Below are 24,009 nucleotides of genomic sequence, written 5' to 3'. Positions count from 1 at the left end.
GGTTTTGATTGACCAGCGTTTCAATTGTGAACTGCCAAATGTTTCCGTCGAATGCAATGGACGTCACGTTCACGGAAGTTAGTTCTGATTGCCAGTAATCGACATCGATCTTGTTGTGCACATGCGAAACTGAGATGAAATGTAGTCCTTAATTGTACGTTTCGCGTACGTAAGAGTATTTCGTCTTTAAGAGCATGTCGAAGGTATATAATGATGACTTCCAGGCTACCGAGTGCTTTTAATTTCTAGCTATGACGCAACCAGTTAGACGCTGCTAGCAATGCACAGCTAGCAGAACGCAGCTGGCCCAGGCCAATCTCGCGCACGCCCCGGCTCATGCAAATGATTGATAACCAAACAAATGTCACGTAGTTTCTATTTTTATTTGCGCCATTATTTGATTCTGTGTCACCAGTAATACACAAAATATTGCAATTGCTACACAATGTCACATACGAAAGGGTGCGTCACACAAACTGTCACGTAAGGATAGCTGTAAGAACAAAAAGATGTATAGGAATACGTCACACAAACTTTGTTAAAACTGTTACGTGAGGACACACAATGTGCGCATCGTGACACAAACTTTGTTATGAACACGCGATCACAGTATATAGAGCAATAATGAACAAAACTTGTGGTGAGGAGCTCCGAACTGTTGTGCTTCATGCATCCATGTAGTCCTCTGTCTGAACAGCTGTGCTTCATGCATCTATATAGTCCTCTGAGGTGCTGTGCCCCATGCCTCCATGCAGTCCTCTGAATTTGATGTGTTGAACAAATCACGTGACATCACTGAAAAAGGCACAGACTGTAACAAGATGTGAAGACAGCGATGGGACGCACCACTTTGGCAACAGTGTCGAGGAGAAACATACCACATTGTGATCGCTGGAAACAACTTTCTTTAAGTAGTCTCTCGCAAAACAGGTTTTCGGTTCAATTATCTTGACTCGTGTATCCCTTTCTTGTCTTTGTCTTGAGTAACAAATAATAATTGGGTTTTCTCTACGATCTCGAGAGTGACTCCAGCCTTGGTCTCCCCATAATACAATCTGCTTGCAACCAGTCGTGGGATCTAGCACCTCTCGTGTGAAGATGTACTTTCTTTTCAACGATCACACAGCAATATCTCGAGCGAGCCCCAAACCTCGTTCTGCGGATAAAAGGGGACATAAACTTGCGCGGATAAAACGCGGACAGAACCGCGTTAGCAGTGTGGATGATGCGCATATCTGTGTACACTTAGGTGGAGCCGTTTCCGCATCTCCCAGTGATGTAAAGGACACTTCCTGATAGTTTCAGATTGTTTACAACGGATGACAGCAGATTCCATCAACGTCAAGTCGCAGAAAACTGCACTGGAAGACATCTAAGCTGAGCTTCAACGTGGAGCCTACACACTTGTATCGGAAACTGACCTCAAATCACCCCTGTGGAAACTGTTTTGCCATGTGCCGACGAGAATGGGACGAGGATCCCAAATGTGGTTGCTTGTTCAAGCTGTAAGTCTTTTCGCAGATTTGTGGGACGTAAGGTTGAAACATCGAACTTACTGATGCATGTGTGGCGTGGCCAGAAAGAGGGTACCAGGAAATACCTTAAGCCGGAAAGAACATTAAACGCGCTTCCTGGTGCAGTCAGTGACGAGATACTGAAACGCGTTGTGCGCTTTGAAGCCGAAGATGTCAAACCTTTTAATATGATCTCGAGAAGTGGATTTCTTACGTTAGCACAGTACCTAGTAGATGTGGGAGCCAAGCGCGGCGCGGTGGATGTTAAACAAGTGAGCACACATCGCACAACGGTTTCGTTCTATCGAAGAAATTGCGGGGGGGGGGGGGGGTATATGTTTATTCACACAAAAGGAGATGTCAGCCAGGCAAGTGCCGGCTTGCTACTCCTTTAAAAAAAGGTGCGGGAGAAGCCTCGATGGCAATGATGTGCTGCGGGCGGTGAGGCTTGCCGCCTGTGCTTCAGAGGGTGGTCATCATTTCGGTGGCCTTGAGGTACTCGAAGAGTGCCTTGGTAATATCCCGTTGCCCAGGGTGCGGGACAGGCCCGAGGAGTGTAGCGAGCGAGAGGGGGTGGTGTCCCAAGGCTTGGAGGCGTCGGGCGAGGGCGGCACGGGGCGCCGAGAACGTTGGGCACGTTAGCAGGAGGTGGGCTACGTCAGCGATGGCGCCGTAGGCATCGCAGTTTGCGTTGCCGCGTCTGCCCATCTTGTGCAGGAGTGACAGAGTATAGGCGACGTTAAGGCGGAGGCGATGAACGAGGGTTTCCTCGGCCCTGGTAAGGTGCTGGGTGGGGTAAAGTTGCATCGCGGGATCGATGGCTCCAAGAAAGGGTGTTGCATCGAATAGCGTCTGCAACGAAGTGGCGGGTTTCAGAGGCAGACCGTTGATGGATTTGAAGGAGGCAAGCTGGTGCCGTGAGCGGTAGGTTTACAATGGGGCTGTCAAAGCTATGCGCGCGCCTTGTAGCAGTGTCGGCACCCGGTATTCCCAGGAGCGACTCTCCTCTAAGTCTGAGCTGCGTGAAATATTCAGCAGCAGTGGTGGAACTGTCACCCTTGACATTTGGACCAATGACTTCAAAAAAGAAAAAAGAAACAAAAGAGAGAGAGAGAGAGAGAGAGAGAGAGAGAAAAGGCGTACTTTGGTGTTACAGTGCACTTGACTTTTGAGTGGGGCTTACGAGTCGAACTCTGCGCGTCGCGCCGTTCGAATTCGATAAGAACACGGCTGAATTCTTTTCGTTAGTGGCCACCCTGAGACAATACGATCACTTGCATTGCTTCGCCCATGCTCTCCACACGGTTGTATTAACTGCTCTGAAGCAGACCACAGCTGATATGTCTGACGTCAGCGCTAGTAGTAATCATTCAACCCAAGTTTTACACAGAAAATCCATGGCAAGTATTGCACTTTTTACTTTCAATTTTTTAAAATTTACATTTTAAAATTTTTTAAATTGGGCAAAATCTAACTCAGTGAAATACTTGTCGTGGATTTTCTATGTAAAACTCGGGTTGTAGAAAAAAAACTAGATAGAAAGGAAGCAGAGAGTGGGAAACAATTTATTTGAAAATCAACGACGCCATCTTGGTGAAATCACGCGGGTGCGGGCACGCCGGTTGCAGGTGGCCACCTAGTTCCAAGGCATCACACCAGATGGCGCCAGCATCGTAGCTCTATGCGAGAAAGACAGAGAACAACAAAGTATTAGCGGCATGTAAAAATGGCAACACTGCTCAACAAGTCTAGACAAGGGAGAGAAAAGGCCTAACCAGCGTCTCAATACTACGCGGCTAACACAAGGCGGGAACCACTAGCCACACGACGGTAAACGTGCGTCAACAGGCTTGGTATGGGACACCGCTAAACAAGTCTAAACATGCATGTATAGCGAGAAAAGGCTTAACACGAGCACGGTAAAACAACGCGCAAACATCGGTAAATCACTCACCTTTTGTGGCTGCGACTGCTCATCAGCTAGGCAGAAACTGAGCGGACGCGGGGACTGCGGAGCAACCGAGCGCACTCTGCTCTCCGCAACCACCAGCCAGAAACTGAGCGAGCACGGGGACTGCGGAGCAACCGAGCGCACGTCTGCTCTCCGTGACAGCCAGCGAGCAACTGACTGGGATGCCAACTCCCATAGAGCCCATAGTATAGGTAAATTCACACAACACTGGGTACTCGACCAACGAGAATGCAGTGATTGATCCTTCAAACCTCCAGTCAGAAGTCTTTCGGTCCGGCTCGCAGCCCGACCGGTTCTGACTGTTGTTGACTTCTGCTCTCCATACTGGCCTGTACCGGCTACCCCCGACCTCTAAGTCTACTAGCTTTTATGCACGCTGTAAAGTTATTCCATGATTCCCAAACAACCGTGAAAAGTGTCGTAATGAACAGAAATTTATTTGTGTCATTATACTGACACAATGGGCAGGATGATGCATATACATGCACTGAGCGTACAGAGTCCATTGCGTAACGCTTTCTAGCAGACTGGAACAAAGTTCAAAGTTGCAAAACACGCATATCGACACAGCGTATTCCCAGCAACGAACAACTGTCACATACTTGCGCACAATCTCTTGATCATCATGTCCTTGCCTGCTACACGTCAAACATAAAATGCTGCCGCTTCATGAATCCTCTTTTCTTGTCACTGCTACGCAGATCTGACATGCTCGAACATGTTCATTGAGCCAGAATTCACGACAACACTTTTGTTTAAAATCCGATTGGCTGGTCGTAGACCGATGCTTGTGTCGAGAAGTAGTACAACACGATCAAAGACACATAATACACGAATAAGACGGTGAACGCACTTGCTTCCCAACGAAAGACACCGCCGACCCGGCGTCCACCGTTCAAATTTCAAATGAAACCGCTGAGGGAGTACACAGCACGCAGGCGAGGAAGCGCGAAGTGCCGTTTTCAAATTCCGTCAACCAATCCGGACACGCTTGTGACGTCCGACCAATAGAGAGGCACGGATTGCTTCGTGCGCAGTAACACGCATTTTGATACAGACCTTGCGAGAGCTGTGGGGGGCTGGGGATGCCGTGCCGCGGCAGCTACGCATACGCTCCTAGCGCCCTCTGTTCCGCCCGCCCGTCCAAACGCGAGTGGTTTCGGCTCTCTGCTCCTCCTACTGCGCGCGCGCGCGCTCCTAGCAGTTACGGGTGGCTTCTTCGTTTCGCTTTCGCTCTCGTTTCTTTGCGCGCGTTTATCTGTATAAAGGCAGCGTGCACCGGGCTCGCGTCACCAATACGTGAAGATGTTCAGCTACCACTTGTTACAAAATTGCTCCCGCACCCACGCTTCTTGGGAAGAAGTGGAGAAGGAATGAGCTCGTCATCACTGCTTTTTGCTACGTGATAGACATGGTAGGCTTTGGCAATATCGGAGAGATCTCGCCGGGGCCGCTGCAGGAGATGGTGCGTCGGATCTACGCCCGTTACAAGAACGTCTGTATAACGGTTCCGGACGGACCCCTGGGACTGATGAGCGAATTTGTGAGCTTGGCCAATGCAGAATTCAACTACATCGCTGCTGACATCGTGGACCTTCTCGCTCGTGCCACCGCTCATATTAAGCACGCCCTGTAGAAGCAGCGACATTTGCAAGCAGTCTACATCGTGAACTTTGTCATTGATTTATTGAAATACCGCTTGGTTATTGACATGCAACGCATTGAACAGTCCGAATAACTTTGACGAGAGTGTGTGTTTTCTTTCACTGAAACATGTTTATTGAATACATACAAAAGAGTTGGTCGATAGATGCCTGCTCTTTGTTCCACGGTCACTTGATTCACAAGGGCGCTCATGGTCTTTCTTGCCCGATGCTGTACAAGGAGGGGACGTACTGCTATACAGGAAGGTAGTTTGGGCTATCGGGGAGATTGCTGGACGGCTGTTCCTGTGCTGCATGATATGCAACGACAGCGGCTACCGCTTCCTGAAAAATAATGTCATACATAGAATACACTCCCTCAGAGCAGAGCTGGGCTACTTACATTTTGCTCCACGAAACGCCTCGCGTCGTGGATGAATGGGCTTTGGATCAATCGGCGTAGAACCAGGGCGTCTCCTCCCCCTCTCATTGCGCTGGCGAGGACTGTACTTTGGACCCTGCGCCATGTCTTACTCGACGCCATTGTGATATCACATATGATGTCGATGATGACAATCAAACGAAAAATGAAAGAAGGATTTAATTTAACCCCAATTTGTAATATTTCTCCCTTTAAGAACTCCTTAATTTTGCATAATCAACATGGACTCGAATGAAAGCCGTGTTATGCACGAATTCTCCCCCTCGTTTTGGAATAATCTAACGAAAAATGAAAGAAGGAGTTCAATTTTAAATAAGGCCAGATTAAAATGTTCTCCCCCAAATCTTCCCCATTATGCCTAATCAGAATTCTGACTGGTGCAGGGGATGCACCCAATACCATTAAATCTAACCAGAATGCGTATGCACCATGAGCTTCGCATCCCTTTCCAATTTTTGAATAGTGTGGGTGATGCTCCCCCAAATTTCGAAGTTCACGGAGCCTAATCGGACCTCATGTTAGGCATGAAGTCCCTCCCTCTCAATTTGAAATAATTCTCCCGAGTGTACCTAGCAAATAGAGAAAAAGAGGCATTACTCAAACAACGATCTAAACACACAAATGCACTCACCTCCTGCGCAAGCAGACCCAACATTATGTGACATCGTGCATCTTTAACTGCGGATTATCCCACGCTCGCTTTTATACGCAGGATCTGTGGTTTCCTATTCTTCTATTCCATTGGGGCAGAGAGAGAGAGAAAGAAAGAAAGAGGGAGAGAGTCGCGTGATGCGAAAGACGATACGCATTTATTTCCTGTTGCGTTTACGTGGGATGTTCGTGGTCTTCCATAAGAACCCAGGGATCCAGTCTAGTAATAAAGTACCAGAATAAAGATTCTACGAACAAAAACCACTATCGAAAAACACTCACGGTATTGGACTAGCCATCCAGTGTTCAGCGAGTTCTATCCAACCCACTGCACTCGCTCTGTTCCACTGATGCACCAGGGAGTAGAGGAGGTGCTCCGCTGCCCCGAAGCTTAAAGGGGCAGTGCCTTCTAGCAGTAAAGTCTGCTCCTTTAGGCACTTCTGAAAAAGAGCTCTTCGGGGCACTCTGAAAAGGAGCTCTCCCTCTAGTCCCCGCTGCACAGCGATTTCTCGCCACTCAGTGGTGTAGCACGCCATGAGCACTTCTGTGGTAGCTGTCTCTATGTCCTCTTCGCCTACGATGGCGAACGTTTGCAAAAACGACTCCATATCCAAGCAGGGCACATCTCCCCCTGCACCGGGGATCACCTGGAAGAATAGCTGTACAATGTGCGTCATGGTGAAACCTACAGAGGAACGTTAGGTATTAGAAAGGAACTATTTCTAAGCAAGAAGAGATAGAGAAACACTTACCAAATGGTGGGCGAATGTGGACCAGAAGGTCCAAAATTGTCCGGAACGTATGCAGCATTGTCTCGGCGCTCTTGATTCGGGGATAGTGGACGAGGGGGTACAGGGGGATGTCCATCTTATAGTACAGGGTTCTCATGCTCGCACTAATCCCATTTACGTCATATCCATCGATTACGTAAATCCGTCACTTTGCTTCTGTGACAAGACACCGCCTTTTGTTCCTCCAATATCGTGCGAGGAGGAGGGGAGACACAGGGGTGTTCGAGACCAGACACGTTCAAGGACTACAAAGAGAGAGAGAGAGAGGAACCGCTGTCACTTCCTGTGTAACCGTCCCAGAGTGGGACTCGAACGTCCTTCACTGGACGCGATACACTAACCACTAGTCTAATTCGTATTGCGTGACATTTTTCGTATTGCGGGGTTCGTGTCTACACACGTCACAACATGTTCAAACACGTCCAAACATGTTCAATGACGTCATAGAGAGGGAGAGAGAGGAACTAGTGTGACCAGGGGCGACTTCGACGGTTCGCCGTCCGTGTCTGAACACGTCCAAACATGTTCAAACACGTTCAATGACGTCATAGAGAGGGAGAGAGAGGAACTAGTGTCCAGGGACGACTTCGACGGTTCGCCGCCCGTGCCTGGACACGTCCAAACATGTTCAAACACGTCTTAACAAGTCCAAACACGTTTAATGACGACATAAAGAGTGAGGGGAAAAGCTTTACTATGAATATCGAAGCGAAGGTTCGATCGTCATTCTCGTGCCATCATGCTCAGCTTGGTAGATCCTCGTAAGTAATGCCCATGACGTCATCATCGAAATGTTTGAACAGTTTCGTTTCCAGTTTACAACGCTTTTGTTGCCCGTAAAGTCGGTGTTTTCCCGCCTCACATATTTCGGGAGGTTGGCAGCGCCCGCTTCTTCTGCACCAACTGTGGTGGATTGTGGTCCAAAGGTACGCTTCCTCGTTCTATAATCGATCACATTTTTTTTCAGAGCAAAAGCATTGGACGGACCGATTGATTCGCCCGTTTCTCGGCTGTCGGACGGTAGCGTTCGACGTACGTTGCGAAGGACTTCGACTATTGAAGGAAGATGGAGAAGATGGACCATCAGTGTCACGCTGTGACTGAAGAAGATTGTACATGTGTTTAAGATAAAAACACACGTGTTTCTCACGCTCCTTTCGTACAGATTACGAATGGCTACTGACGGGAGATCTAACCCTGGTCCTAACCTTCAAGCCTCCTCCGAAGACCTTCTTTTTGCGGATCGGCGATGAACTAACCACCTGTCTTTGTGGTGGACTCTGGTCGAGGAGCCCCAGCCATTGGTTAGACTCGGGCCTTCGTCCGTATTTGGGCTGGCTTCCCGGCTACGAAACCAAAGCTGGAGCCTGATTGATGTATAACCTCTCACGATAAATAAAAAAGGTTGTGTATGTACTCTCATTCCGTCTCAGTCATGACGCCCGAGCAGCGGTTTACAACCTTTGTGCGAACGCGAATGTATTGGGACTTGCTGCGATTACGCGATTATATTCATGGCGATAGCTGTGAGGGAGACTTTGGCTCGATTCTCAAGACGATACCCTTACGTCTGTTCACCTTCAGTGGGAAGATTGCAAAGAAAATGAAGCGTTTCGTAGATTACAAGCTCGAGCTGTTGGAAAAGTATAGACGAGGAGAGACAGTCGACCCGTTTCTCATCAACGCGGGTTTCAACCGACCTATCGTCCGTCGCTCCTGGCTTCTCCACACATCCCTCGACGTCACGGTGACCGGCGACGAGCGTCGGGTCAGCACGTTGGAAGATCGTCTCGCAAGCGACTTGTGTATGTCATGAAAGAAAAGACTGAGTTCCAAGATTTCGCTCTCGTACATCTTTTGTATGGGAAGGTGACAGTACTGTCCTTGTCGACGCACATGAGCTTGGGACACTCGGAAATTAAGTGGACGGTGACCGCGTATGGAAGGGCTTTCGCGAAGCATAATTGCAGGCGAACGTTTCCTTTTCGCCACTCGTTCAAATGCGAAGGAGAAGAACACTTGTCCACGTCCAAGTTGAAGTAGAGAAGGAACCCGTTCGTTGTAAATCGCTTGTAGCTGTACTTGAAATGTTTTTCACCCAGTTCTTGCAAGAAGTTAAAGTAGGGAATTTTGACAAGATCGTTCTTAAAGTCGTACTCGGCTCGCACTTGCTGCCCGTCCACGGAGAGCATTGAATGGGACAGGTCGTAATGGCGGAATTTGTAGGGGTTCGATTGGATGTCGCCGAGAAAGTCGGACGTTGCCAGCAGGGCGACGTATAATTTGCAAGGCACCCTTTCGGGGTAATCGTTTTCAAAGTGAGCGTCCAAGCTCCTGGCACTCACCTTGGTTTCCAATCCGCATAAGACGTAGATGGCGGGCGTGGTCTGAAGCCGCCGCTCGTATTCCAAAAACAGGGAAGGTGCCAGTGTCACCTTTTTCAAGTGTAACGTCATTTCTTTAATGTCCACCTAGTAATTGTACGTTTTCTTGTTGTTGGGAACCGATATAAGTTTAAATTCGTCGTTGTTTAACAGGAAAACGACGCGAATTTCGACGGCAGGGACCATAAGGCGCGGCTGTTGAAACAGGTCGGTATTGATCTGTCCGACCAGGTTAAAGTATTTTCCACCCTTCGTCGCTTTGTAACGTTGTTTCGGACCGCGAGACGAGACGTCGTAATGGTTCTTTAAATGTTCGTTGTTCTTGACACATTGTCCAGACGCGTGCACGGTTTCTTGAGCCAGGGGCGCGGAATGAAACACGACGTCCAAAATACTCCCGTAGGCATAAAACTTGTTGGAACTGACGAGCTTGTTGTTCGCATAAACGGTGACTGTCTAAAAGATGCCGCTTAACAGGTGGTTTATTGGGAAAACGACATCTTTCTCGTCAATTTCTCCCCCGTCGTCGCGAACAATGCGCGCGGTCAAAGACACGAAAGTGCCGTAGAGATCCAAGTGTGCCCTTTGGAAATTTTGAATAGAAAATTCGATCAAGGAATTATTTACTCCGTTGACCGGATAAAAAAGTTGGTACGAAGTATCTTCCACCCCGTATTGAACAGAAGGGGGTTCTAATATCATCACATCACTCGTTAGACAGAGCGGCGACTTCGTTGAGGTCATGGCGGAGCGCGCTGGCGATGTGTGACCTTCACGGCGTACCAAAGATATCTGCAGGTGCGTCGTGCGTCAGCGCCTTTTGTTGTCTTTTGCGGCGTTTCATCCCATTGTTGTTTCCAGAGCCCTCAATGGAATCCAGCACGTCTGTCCCCGTTGCTATGGCAGTCTTTTTTACTACTTTTTTACAACATTCTCTTAGTGATCTGTTTTATTTGATGCCAAATGGGAACGATAAACTTGGATATGTTGCTCAACACACCACCCCCTCATTGGAAAAGGGGTCCCGTGTACACGGGAATTATTTTGGGGGAATTACGGTACCTATTTGAAATGCAACATTAAATTGGTTCTGCCTTTGGACCGCAACGGCAAACGTCTTCCCGTTTCGTCCGCGAGAAGATCGTCACTGAGGGAATTTCGAATTGAGACAGGTTAAAATACTGGATGTTATCTAACCTGTAGGTGACGACGTGCTTGTCTTTCTCGTAATAAAAGGATAGTATTTTTAATATCGGGTTTTTCCCGCTCCCCACGTATGTGGGTTCCACGATATCTGTGTAGACGATTATGTTGTGAAACGGGGGTTCCAGGAGTACTTCGACGGAGCTCGTGACATTCTCTTCCTCCCCCGTGAACACGGTACGCGATTCGAAGCCCAAAAGCACGGCCAGGTACTCGGAAAGTCTTAAGGTGGTGGTGCCCTCGGAAAGCCGAATTTTACATTTCTGTTCGGTTCCGTCGAAGCTGAAGCGCGCGCGTTCGCCTACGCGCTGGTTAATCGCATCCAGAAGTGCTTGTGACATTGCATAATAGCTGGGAGGCAGATGTACTTTGCAGAGATCGTGGGATTTTCGTCTTGATCGTGAAAGAAAATTGACGTGCTATGGGAGGAGAGACGTGTAGCATCTCTTCGTGTCCCTCGACGGGTGTGAGCTGTAGCAGCTTGACAAGGGGTTCCGGTACGTGCAACCCTTTCGGCGTTTTCAAAGAGTAGACGTTATCCGCGAATTCTAGCGAGGCGTCCAGCTTGTGCGTCTGGAAATACTTGTTGAGTGTGTTACGTAGGGACGTGGTTTCCGAATTCCAAGTGACGTCGCCAAAAGCGACAGGTGCTGCGTGCTCCAATAAGATGGAGGTGGCTTCGCATTCGCTCAATTTGGGAGGCTTCACCGCACGACCTGCTTCGCGAGATGCTAGCGAGGCGTCGAGCGCCTGTGCGAGCCGAGGGTCCAATTCCACGGCCTTCACGTCTGCGGGTAAGACGAAGTCGTATCGCGATTTATTGTACACGAAAGAAACGTTCAAATCCCTCTTGAGATCCGAGGTGACACGAAAGGTTCTCCCGGCTTCGACCGTGTCCTCGAAAGAAACCTAGATTTTCGCATCTTGCCTTTCGTACCTGATATTTAAAAAATCGTTGCTTATGCTGAGATCCATCAGGCCGACTTTATATTGCTTCAAGAGCTGAAGCGGACTATCGAAAGCGGACTACCGTGAAGGCGTTGAGTTTATTTGAGGGAAACTTATCCATGCTAGCGTTCGAGAGCAGGTAGACGTAGATGTCTGACATAATTTCCAAATCTTGACCATGTCGCTGCTCGGAACCCTCCTGTCGTGTTCATTGTCATAACAGCTCTGGCCGTTCACTTTCTTCTTTCTCAGCACTTTCGTTACTGGCCAAGGCTGATTGGCGTCTCGGGTTACGACGAGTACCTCCTTGGGGTAGAAAGATCTATCCACTTCCTTACCCCAATAATCTTCCAGGTGCACCACGGGACGGGAGGTGTCTCTCAGGCGGGAGACGGTGAAAACCTGAGGTGACCAACTCCCTTCCGGGCTCTTATGAAAATGTTTTCTGTGTAGTAGGACCCTCACTTTATCCCCCACTTTGAGCTTCTTTTTCACGGAGGGTACGACGGGCTTCCCATTTATCTTATTGAACAGCTCCAATTCGTTTTCGGGTGTGACTTCGGACGGGCTGATGCCCAACGTCCTGTGTTTGGTGTTGTTGTAGTCACGCACGATCCTAGGAAGCATGGAAACAAAGTGGTATTTTCCGCTTACTGTAAAATAGCGAAATGTTCTGTCGTGTAAAGTGCGTATCTCCTGTTCCGCCTGCGATGCCTTGATTACGGGAGAGAAGGTGGAATACATGTGGACCTTCTTTCGTGACAGGTAATCCTTGACGATCTTGTTGTAGAATTCCCCTCCTTTCTCGCAAAAGATGTGTGTTGGTGCGTTACCTCCCCGAAAAAGTCTTATCATGGCCTTTTCATTTCGGCAGGGCGCTTCGTCTTTAGCGGGAGGGTGCGCAGAAAGCGGGAGAGGGAATCGATTGCCACGAGAACGTAGCGGTAGCCGCCGTTGAATCTCTTGTATTGTGAAAAGTCGGCGAGATCCATTTGCCACACGTCGTTGATCTTGAGCGCGATGATGCGTCTCCTATTAAACTTTCTTCTCACCGGATGGTGTAGTCTGTAGGCATCCAGCTTTCTGAGAATGGCGAGAGCCTTGTTTTTCCTCATGTGACGCGCTTTTCTATGGCAGTCTACTCCCCCCAAACCAGCCTCTGTCTTCTCATATCCCTCCATAAGTCGTCCACGCAATGGAGGCTTGCTGCTGCTGCTGGTGTTGAGGCTCGCGAGATTTGGGCAGAGAAATCAGGCATAATAGTTTCGAGACTTTGGGGAACTAGGAAGGTTTCTTTCCTGTCTTACGTTGCAACAAATAATTGACGAGTTCGTAAACGCAGGAGTGCCTGATGGCCTTGCCCGACACGGAGACACAACCCTTGCGATCCCAGGAAACAACCTTCTTTAATTCCGAGACGACCCTTTCCGCTTCCTCTTCGTCCACCGCTGGAGAGAGGAGTGAATAGTCAAAGTCATTTGTAGCATCGGACGCCTCGTTTTTATTGTCGTAGGGGTCAAATCCGTACTACTTGAGTATGCGATACAGTCCTTGCAGTATGAGTTTCACTTTGACGTCGTCAGTCTCCTTCGAGGAAAGAATGTTCCCGATGGAGGAGCCAGTCACTTCAATTCCCTTGGCCATTGGTGAAGAGGTTCAACACGGCGGAAAGTAGGAGAGGAACCACCAACGAAAGAATGCACTGTCCTCGCTGCTGAGACAGATAGCGCTTCAAACGCTGCGGATTCTTGTGAATCTTTTGGTAGGCGAGCCGACGTAAGAAGCGTTTGTGCTCCTTCAAATGCGCGAACGTGTCTGGAGCTAGAGCCACCTTTCCGTTCAATACATTGAGGCAAATTTCAGAAAGGTGTTTTATGTCGGACGAAGAAGAACGTCTCAAGACGTCGTGACGGCACGGAGGGGGAAGAGTGGAGAGTACTTTGAGTAAAGTGAGGTGAGGGCGAAGGTTCATTTCGGGGCGTAGATATATTGACGTTCTCCCAGAAAGATGTTGCTACGCAACCTGTGATCCTCGTGCGTATAGTTGTGAAGATCCACGAGTAAATAAGCGTGGGGAGACAACATCGCTTGTTTATATGTGTCCAGAAAATACTCCAATCTTTTTCTACCAAATAGTTTTTGCCAGAAATGTTCCATCTGGCGCACGCTGCGCACGGTGCGTCACAGGACGACGTAACTAGCGTTGTACGATATAGTTCTAAAATGGCTACCCAGTAAACCACAAATCTCCTAGGGATGTCCCCATAAAGTAGCAAATGTCGCATAGGTCTGGACGTCCGGCAGACGTCACATAGATGTCCAAAAATTGACGAAAAAGTTTGTCGCATTTTGGACATCACAGGGACATCAAATAGATGTAGAGAACGAGACATTGAGATGCGCTTTGTTTTTTACTGTCCTTTTGTCGTCTTATGTTGTTCCAGAAGCATCCTAGCATCTGCTGACGCGAACAAGCTATTGCACCAATCGAGCAGCTATACAGAAGGCATAAAAACATTTATTTGCGCACCTAATGGATTTGTAGACATTGATTCAACCACGTACCGCATCAGTGGCCTCTCCCTACCGAATCATTCTCGCTACGCATGTCACTAAAAACATTTATTTGTCCACATAACGTCTGTAGACATTCATACAACCACCACATCGGTGGTCTATTTCTACCGAACCCTTCGCGTTACGCATCTTGTTGATGGTGGCCGAATGTAAATAGTGATGACACTAGTGATACGGCTGCTACTGACAAAATTCGGCTGACTAATGCCACGAAAAATGTATACGATAGTTTTAGAGATAAGACCAACGTTAAATGCCTTCTGATCGATTTATTTAATTTATATGACCTTATTGCTTTTTGAAACGGTCTTAAATTAACAGTTCGTGATTGCATGTTGTCTTTCGCCTATTTCATCCGTCAGGCACAGCCACTGGTTCAGTTAAATTTTCTTGGCGGCATTTTGGCGGTGTGGTGGCGTCGGTTGTTTTGCGTGGCCGAGCGTCGAGTTCTTAATTGTCATTTGCGGTGTGATGGAGCAAGCGAAAGGCAACGTAAATATAATTTTGTTCGTGTTCTACAGGCGATAGGGATTTCTAATTCAATAGTTGTTGTATTTGTCTCGTTTGTGAACTGTTCACGGCGACGCGTTTTCGTTATGCCGAAACAACGTGACAACTTAAAGTACTTGCGTAGCAAGGCTTCGGAACAAGCTCGTAGTGAGATAATAGCTTTCCGCGAAGTGCCAGGAAGTTCAAAAAGGGAGTCAAGAAGGTTCATCCTCTAGTTCATGCCCCTTAACATGTCAGCAGTCGACTTCTAAGAGCGCTGATGACCACATAAGTACGGAGCATTTGTCTAGGACAACCGTAACAAGTTGTAAACCATCGACATCTACGAGCCATAGTGAACAGATGCTTTGCATAGATCCTGGACCGTTGGCTGGAGAAAGCTCGTCTCAAACATTTTTTCAGCAGTCGACATCGACGACCAATAATGAGCACGTCCGCTGCGTAAATACGAGACTCTTGGATGCAGAGAACACGTCGGAAGTTTTCGAGGCTACAGTTACCGAGAACAATGGTGACAGTTCATCAGGCACAATTACTGAATGTTCTGACAGTGCTGGCCTCAGCTGCAGTGAAGTATGTGCTCATTTAAGAACATGGGCGATCAGTCACAACATCACTCAAACTGCAGTATCGTCGCTTCTAAAAATTCTTCGGCAGCATGATTCCTTGCGTGAACTTCCAAGTGACTGTCGGACACTTCTGCAGACACCTCGACTCAGCTCTAGATACGTAACAACTCTTCCCCCAGGGGAGTACTGTCACTTTGGACTCAAAAATTGCGTTCAGTATATTCTTGAAAATGCTGTCAACACTCCAGAACAGATTCACCTCATTTTTAACATTGACGGGCTCCCGCTATCGAAGAGCTCTAAAATGGAGCTGTGGCCAGTGCAGTATAAAGTCAAGGAACTCTCTAACGTGCCACCATTTGTTGTCGGTGCCGATGTTGGAGCTTCAAAGCCTTCGTCGCCTAACGACTACCTCCGTAAGCTTGTTGATGAGCTTGTTGACCTCCTCTCTGATCCAATCATAGTTAATGGTTCAGCAAAAGTAATAGTGTTTGACAAAATGATATGTGATGCACCAGCACGTGCCTATATTTACTGCACCAAGGGGCACACTGGTTTTTCAGGCTGCGTTAAATGTACAGATGAAGGAAAATATGATGTCAATAGGGTGTACTGCGCGACAGAAGTGTCAACATTAAGAACAGACGAAACTTTTCGTAATCAGGAAGACTCTGACCACCACCGTGGCCTTTCCATACTGACCGAGCTGCCAATCGACATTGTGAAGACCTCACCGTTAGGCTATATGCATCTTGTATGTCTCGGTGTGGTCAGAAAGCTATTACTGCTTTGGGCGTCTGGTCCACTTTCTGTGCGACTGGGTCCATCCGAGAGGAGCGCCTTTGCTGCAAAGAGCCTGGCTCTGAAGGGACATATTCCTAGAGAGTTTTCGAGGAAGCCAAGGGGTCTCGACGAGTTAGAAAGATGGAAGGCCACAGAACTTCGTCTCTTCCTCCTCTACACAGGCCCAGTTGTCCTCGACGGAATACTTCCTCAGCAACTGTTTCATCATTTTCTAACTCTGCACTGTGCATGCACCATCCTCTCACACCACAAGCTGTATCTTACTGAAAATGACTATGCTGGGCTACTCATGTCACATTTTGTAGAGAAGTTTGCCGACTTGTACGGTCATCACCTTGTCTCCTACAATGTGCACGGCCTCTTACATCTGGCAGAGGATGCAAGGAATCATGGCCCCTTAGATTCCTTTAGTGCGTTCGACTTTGAAAATAATATGCAGGCCCTATAAAGGGTGCTGAAGAGGCCTGCGTTCACCCTTGCACAATTGTACAATAGATTCCGTGAGAAGCAGCTAGCTTGCATCAACGCCTCTTTAGTGCCAAAGAAAATGGGACTACAAAATCCACACAACAGGGGCCCCCTTCTTCCCGCCTGTACCTCACCACAGTATGAGGTTTTTGTAGGAAATTCTTTCACTCTGAGAACAACCTCACATGACAACTGTTGCATAGTGCAGGGACATATCATTGAAATACAGAACTTTGCTACAATGCATGGTACAGGGGAGCCTTGCATCATTGGGCGCGAGCTAGTGCATAAACTGGACCTGTTTTGCAAACCCTTTCCATCGTCCTTGGTTGGAATTCACATTGTGTCCAAAGCAACTAACTGCAACATATGGCCCCTGTCTGGCGTAGCCAAGATCGTTGTATTACCATACAAAAGGGATATGGTGGCAGTCCCGATGCTCCACTTGCACTAATGTATAGCACCATCACCGTGAAGCAATACTTTTTTGTGTGTGTTTGTGTACAAAGTAGTACATGTGTGTATTGAGAAGCGTGATCATATATACAAGGACCTAATCTGTATTTTAGACACCATATGCCATTGTCAACTTTATTCTAAAAGACGAAGTTGGAGTTGTACCATGCACGTGGCTAGAGGGCAACCAGTGCAAATGGCCCAGGCGTCCTGCCCACACAGTAGACAAAATGGTCAAAAAAGCTCTCTCTCCTGGTGAAAACTATGAACTGCTGGACGTTCAAGTTAAAGGAGTATTCGGTAAGCTTGAGCTTGAACCCACGCAAAAATGTGTAACTTATCACTCTTATTTCATTTTCAGTGAGCTGGACAGAAGCTAGAAAAATGCTTCCTCTCGCAGAATACCAGTCTGACCTGAATGAAGCAGCCTTGCCCCCTAAAAGAATAAGGCGTCCAAGGGTCTTCAGTGACGATGAGGATGACAACTGCCCTGCTGTCCCGCACTCTTTTCTTGCAAGAGGTACTCATGCTTGGAGATATAATTTTTTTCGCTATAATTGACATGCAAAGTGATCAAAAGTAAGCTTTCATGCCTTTCTAAAAATAGGTATATGACTTTCCGATGTGAAACTGACTGTGATATAGTATATCACAAAGGGCATCCCTTACAAGGGCACCAGCAAACTCCTAAGGCAACGTCTTAAAAACTTTCGATAATTAACTTTTTAATTATAAAAGCTACGAGGTTGTTCGAATGAGAAGATCTGATACTTTGGGTACCCCGATACCGTTGCCATTTTCAGAACAAAATACGTTCGGTAGCTGATCCGCAAAAAAATTGGGAAGGAAAACCATTTGTTTATATTCTTCATTTATTTATTTTGTTCGCAGAATTTTGCTGGTGCCTTTTGATATATACGATATTACAACCAGTTTCGTCTCGGGAAAAAAATTATATACCTATTTTTTTTAATCCCGAAAGATTAATTTCGATCACCCGTATAATGTTTACTTGTGTGACGCTCATGCGCTGTAGATTTGCGTAAGTTCACATGATCCTTGAAATAATATATTGCAGCAAGCTCAGAAAGTCGGCCACCTTCACAGGCACCAGTGCTTCCATCTGAGAAGACTGTATAAAATGCAGGTAATTTGGTAACTTGATTGGCCGACATGCAGCATGTGATGACAAAGTGTGTGGTTATGTGTCAGGCAATTGCATGAAATTGCTGTTTTTGAGTGCATGCTTATTGCAGAGAAGCCCCCTGCAAGACGTTCAGCAGCTGACCCATGCCACTCTCTGTCACAAGAGTCGTGTTCAGGTAATAACATGCCCGGCGTCGGGAACTTGGCGCCCCCATCGCCCGGCAGGAGCCGCAGTAGCCCCCTCCTGCACTCACGGTTGGGTCGCCGCAGGAGGGAGACCCCCACGTATCGCTGTGCGTGGCTTTCCCGTGTCTGGGGAAAGGGGGATCCTGGCGGTTGAGTGGACCCGGAGGTTGTTTAGGACCCTTCGGGGCCCCTCCGGGAAAGCAACACACCGCTTTGGCCCCTGCTTCCCATAGACGGGTGGTCCTGGAAGGCCCAGTCAGGACTATTCAGCTTAGTCGTCATCTCCCACGCTCATTACTTTCTCCTTTGTATCCTTTCCTTCTAATCCTTCTCCTTTCACCTTCTTTGGCGGCAAGGGTCAACCTTGGGCAGTCTTTCACTCTCCAGAAGCTGCACTTGGGTATAGTGTAGGCGTACCTGCTACTGCGTCAAACGCGGTCCCCTGGTTGGGCTCCGTGGTGGGCGGCAGGACCCTTGCATCGAATTGTATTGTCACCTTTATGGCTTCCTCTTCTTTAAAACCCCGAGATCGGAATCGGAAACGGTTCCGCACCGAGTACCAGCAAATTGATTTAAATACCTCAACACCCGAACCATGGTTTGCAAAGTTTCTCGTTGTCCACTCGAATGATGACACAAGACCACTGTCAAAGGTATCTCCTTTTGTAATAGCGAAAGCACTTGAACAGCTGATAGGTAAAGAATACAATGCCAAGAAACTGGGCTCTGGAGATATCCAGGTCCATGTTGAAAAGCGAGAGCAAAGCAGTGCTCTTCTTTCACTGACAAGCATCAATGGGATATCTGTCACAGTAAGTTCACACCGGAGTCTCAACATTGTTAAAGGAGTCATTTCTGAGAGCGACCTTCTTGACTGTTCGGAATCGGAACTTCAAGAAGGCCTACAACAGCACGGTGTGGTAGCCGTAAAGCGCATAGTCATGCGTAGGGATGGGAAAGAAATCCCAACAAAGCACATAATCCTTTCTTTCAAGCTCCACAAGCTGCCAGACACAATCAAAGCCGGTTACCTCAGTTGCAATGTGAGGGCTTACATCCCAAATCCGAGTCGCTGTTACAAGTGCCAGCGGTTTGGCCACGGTTCTCAGGTATGCCGTGGGCAGCCCAGCCCGTCTGTGCTAAGTGCTCAGGCAAAGACCATTCGTCAGAGTCGTGCAGCAATGACTTTCAGTGTGCCAATTGCAAGGGTAACCACCCTGTTTACTCCAGATCATGTCCGTGTTGGAAGGAGGAGAAACAGATCCTCAAGCTGAAAACGGAACAAAATATCACATACAGTGCAGCAAAGGCACAATTGGTGTTCCAGAAGAAAGGAACCTTCTCTGATGTGGTGCGCAGGGGAGTGGCACCACTCAGAGTATCGGTGGAGACCCAGACCTCTGGGGCTCCCCTCCACACTCCCCAACACAAAGAGAGGGACACTGAGGGCTCTCCTCCAGTGGCCTCTCAGACGAACAGCCAGGGAGATGCAATGTTAACCTCGGAGGAGGTTGTTGCATCCCCTTCCGTTTGGGACGGGATTGCCATGGGCCTGTCTCAAAACACGAGTCAGGGCATGGATCTCGACGACGACGACTGCGGCTCTCAGAAGTCGTCTTCGAGTCTACCAAGTCTTTCCATGGGCAAGGAACAGAGAGGGAAAAAAGCTGGCCGAGGACGAGGAGGAAAAGCCAAGGTACAACAACAAAGGGTTCCTCCACCGAGAGTACAAGCTCCTTAATCCATCCGCATTCATGGACAGTTGTTCCACAAGGTCTTTACACCTTAGAGTAGTCGTTCAGTCTATATTCTTTTTCCTCTTCTGTGCATTTCTTATGGGTTCCCAGAGCATTATTCAGTGGAACTGCCGGGGTTTGCTGAAGAATCTTGATGACGTCCATGATTTGGCAGACAAACATCATGCTGTCTGTTTCTGTCTCCAAGAAACAAATTTGATTCCAGATACCCCTTTCCACCTCCGACGGTGGAACGTTTATCGTAAGGACCGAACAGACACGGCACGTGCTTCCGGAGGTGTGGCCATTCTCACGGCCAGAACACTTCCCACGAGAGACGTTCCACTTTCCACAAATCTTGAGGCCATTGCTGTACAGATCTGCACTGACCGTGTAGTGACGGTATGCTCTTTATACCTACCGCCATCAGTCAGGGTCGAACAGAGACAGCTTGAGGATCTTATTAATCAGCTCCCATCGCCTTTTCTACTACTGGGAGATTTCAATGCGCATCATTTGCTCTGGGGTTGTTCCAAAGTTGACACCCGAGGCAAAATGTTTGAGAAATTATTAGCATCCTTACCTATCTGCCTGCTCAATGCAGGAAACGCTACTCATGTTAATGCTGCTTCGCAGTCCTTTTCAGCCATAGATATTTCGCTGTGCAGTCCATCTGTATTTCAGGACATTTCATGGACAGTGGACGAAAACCCCTATGTTAGCGATCACTTCCCTGTCGTTTTAGAGATCAATCGACCATCAGGTGCTATTAGAACCCGCCCACCTCGTTGGAAGATACAGTTAGCAGACTGGAACCTCTTTAAACAAGAAGCCACACTTTCTGTAGAGTCCCTCCTTGGGCTGAACATTAATGACACAAATAACTATGTAACAGACACACTTGTAAAAGCAGCAACCAAGTCCATTCCACAGTCATCAGGTCAACTGCCCAGGCGTTGCAAGCCTTGGTGGTCAGAGGACTGTGGAAATACACGAAAAGAGCAGAACCGTGCTTGGGGTAAGTTCCGGCGGTATCCAACCCCAGCAAATCTACTGGCGTTTAAGAGAGCTCGAGCAAAAGCTAGGTGGACACGCCGACAAGCAAAGAGTGAATCGTGGAAGGGTTTTGTCTCCTCCTTGAATAGCAATACCCCAACTAAGGTTGTGTGGGATCGATTAAAGAAAATAATGGGCAGTTACACAAGCTTCTCTATTCCTCTCTTGGAGAGGAATGGTACGGTGTGCCAAACTTTAGAAGAACAGGCAGATGTCTTGGGAGAACACTTCCAGAGCGTTTCTTCCTCCTCTCACTACACCAGGGATTTCTTAAAAGTCAAAGATGATGCTGAGAAATTCAAAATTACATATGGCACCAATGACAGACATGCTTTTAATAAATCATTTTGTTTGATGGAGCTGCTGCGTGCTCTGTCGTCCCCAAAACAAACAGCACCAGGGCCAGATCGAATCACGTACAGCATGTTGCAGCACTTATCAAAAACATCACTAGAAGGTCTTCTGCACTTTTTCAATTCAGTTTAGAATCAGGGTGAACTTCCATCTCGTTGGAAAGTGGCGACAGTCATTCCACTTTTGAAGCCAGGGATCCTTCCAACGCATGTAGCTACAGGCCTATAGCCCTTACAAGTTGTTTAGGCAAAACGTTCGAGCGCATGGTTAACTACCGCCTGATGTACTTCCTCGAAGAAAATGGATGTCTCGACAGGTATCAGTGCGGATTTAGAGCCGCCCACTCAACCACTGATCATCTGCTGCGGCTGGAAACTGTCATCAGGGAAGCGTTTGTCAGAAAACAGCATTGTATTTCCATATTTTTCGATATTCAAAAAGCGTACGATACAGCATGGCGATATGGTATCGTTCGCGACTTGTACAATTTCGGTGTACGCGGTCGTATGCTCCGGTGCATCGCAAATTTTCTACAGGACAGAACTTTTAGAGTCCAGTTGGGCACATCACTCTCACGTTCTTTTATTCAAGAGAACGGTGTCCCACAGGGTTCCGTTCTGAGTGTCACACTCTTCATAGTCAAAATGAACTCTATTGTGCACGCTATTCCGCCATCCGTCATGTACTCACTATACGTTGACGATGTTCAGATATCTTGTTCGTCTACAAGCATTTCAAGATGTGAGAGACAACTTCAGCTCTGTGTGAACAAATTAGCAAAATGGTCATCTGAGAATGGATTTAATTTCTCACCTGAGAAAACGGTTTGCGTACCCTTCTCAAGAGTAAGGGGTATGTTTCCTGAGCCAGAACTTAAAATGAATGGCCAAGATATTACGGTCAAATCTGAGCATAAATTCCTGGGTATACTTTTTGACCGCAAGCTCACTTTCAACCCTCACATAAGGAACCTAAAAAGTAAATGTGGGAAATCGCTGAACATTCTCAAAATCTTGTCACATAGATCCTGGGGTGCAGACCGTGAGGTTCTGCGTCGCATCTACACATCTTGCATCCGTTCCAAGCTTGACTATGGATCTGTCGTGTACGGCTCTGCACGAAAGTCCGTCTTGAGAGCTCTAGACCCTGTCCACCACCAGGGACTGCGACTGGTCTTGGGAGCGTTTCGCACATCGTCGGTCGAGAGTCTCTATGTGGAGTGCAACGAGTGGTCATTAGAAAGGCGGAGATTTTACCTTGCCTCCACATATGCACTAAAAGTACGAAGTTATCCACAGCACCCAGCTATCTCTTGTGTTACTCAGACACGCTGCAAACAGTTATTTCTTAACAAACCGTCATGTACACCCCCTTTCAGCTTGCGAATCCTGCAGGAAATTGAAACACACGGTTTTTCAGAGTACGATTCTACGCCTGTAGGAACTAGTGGGAGGATAGCTCCGTGGCAACCACCGCCCGAACACAATACATCTTTGTTGCAGTACAAGAAACACGAAACCCCCACATGCCGTACTCCTGCAAGAGTTTCTGTCTATAAAAGAAGGTTTTGGGGACCATGTCGCATTTTACACAGATGGTTCCAGAACGGACACCGGTGTCTCATGTGCAATGGTTACAGACACATCTTGTAGATCGCATCGATTGCCAAACACAACTTCCATTTTCACCGCAGAAGTCTATGGCGTAATCTTGGCACTTAATCATATACTACGACTTTCCATCAGGTCATCAGTTGTGTATACTGATTCACTTAGTTGCCTGCAGGCTATATGTAGCCTGCAACCACCAAAAAACCTCCTCGTTCTTCGAGCAAAACACCTGTCTAGCCGCATAATTAACACAGGTCTTTCCTTGACACTTTGCTGGGTGCCCAGCCACGTCGGGATACCCGGTAACGAGCTCGCGGACACAGCGGCTACCAACGCACTCTCAGGTGACATAACCCCCTTTGACGTACCAGCTCAGGATCTGAGGTCTGCCTTGCGTAGAGCAATTAACTTAAAATGGCAACATGACTGGGACACACAGACAAATAATAAATTACATTTGATCAAGTGCAATGTAGGTAAGCCTGCAGGAGTTTTCAAAGAGAGGCTTTATGAAGTAGTCATGTCTCGTTTGCGTATCGGCCACACATTTCTCACACATGGATTTTTAATTCTCCAGACGGACCCACCTCAGTGTGTGCACTGTGCTGAGCAGTTGTCTATTCTTCACATTCTCATCAGCTGCCCTCTCCAGGAACATCATCGCCAAATTCATTTTTCTGAGTTCTACCAGTATAGAATTCCTCTTCACCCAGCCCTTTTGCTGGGCGATGAGCCGCTTGTAAGTTTTAGCAGAGTTTACAAGTTTTTTAGGGACACTGGATACCTAAGAGATATCTGAATTCACATATATTTTTTTATGTTTTGTATCAGTTTTAAATTCATCGTTATCTTTTAACTGGTAAAGAGATCATATATCACAGTATTGGCGCATTATAGCCTTAGTTGCTCATGCGCCATAAAAACCCGAATCATCATCAGGTAATAACATGACGAGCCGCTCACTGAACACTGAATTTGTATGCATATTT

Source organism: Ornithodoros turicata, chromosome 7, assembly GCF_037126465.1.
Source record: "Ornithodoros turicata isolate Travis chromosome 7, ASM3712646v1, whole genome shotgun sequence".
Taxonomy (NCBI): Eukaryota; Metazoa; Arthropoda; class Arachnida; order Ixodida; family Argasidae; genus Ornithodoros; species Ornithodoros turicata.
Note: the sequence above shows the minus strand (reverse complement) of the source record.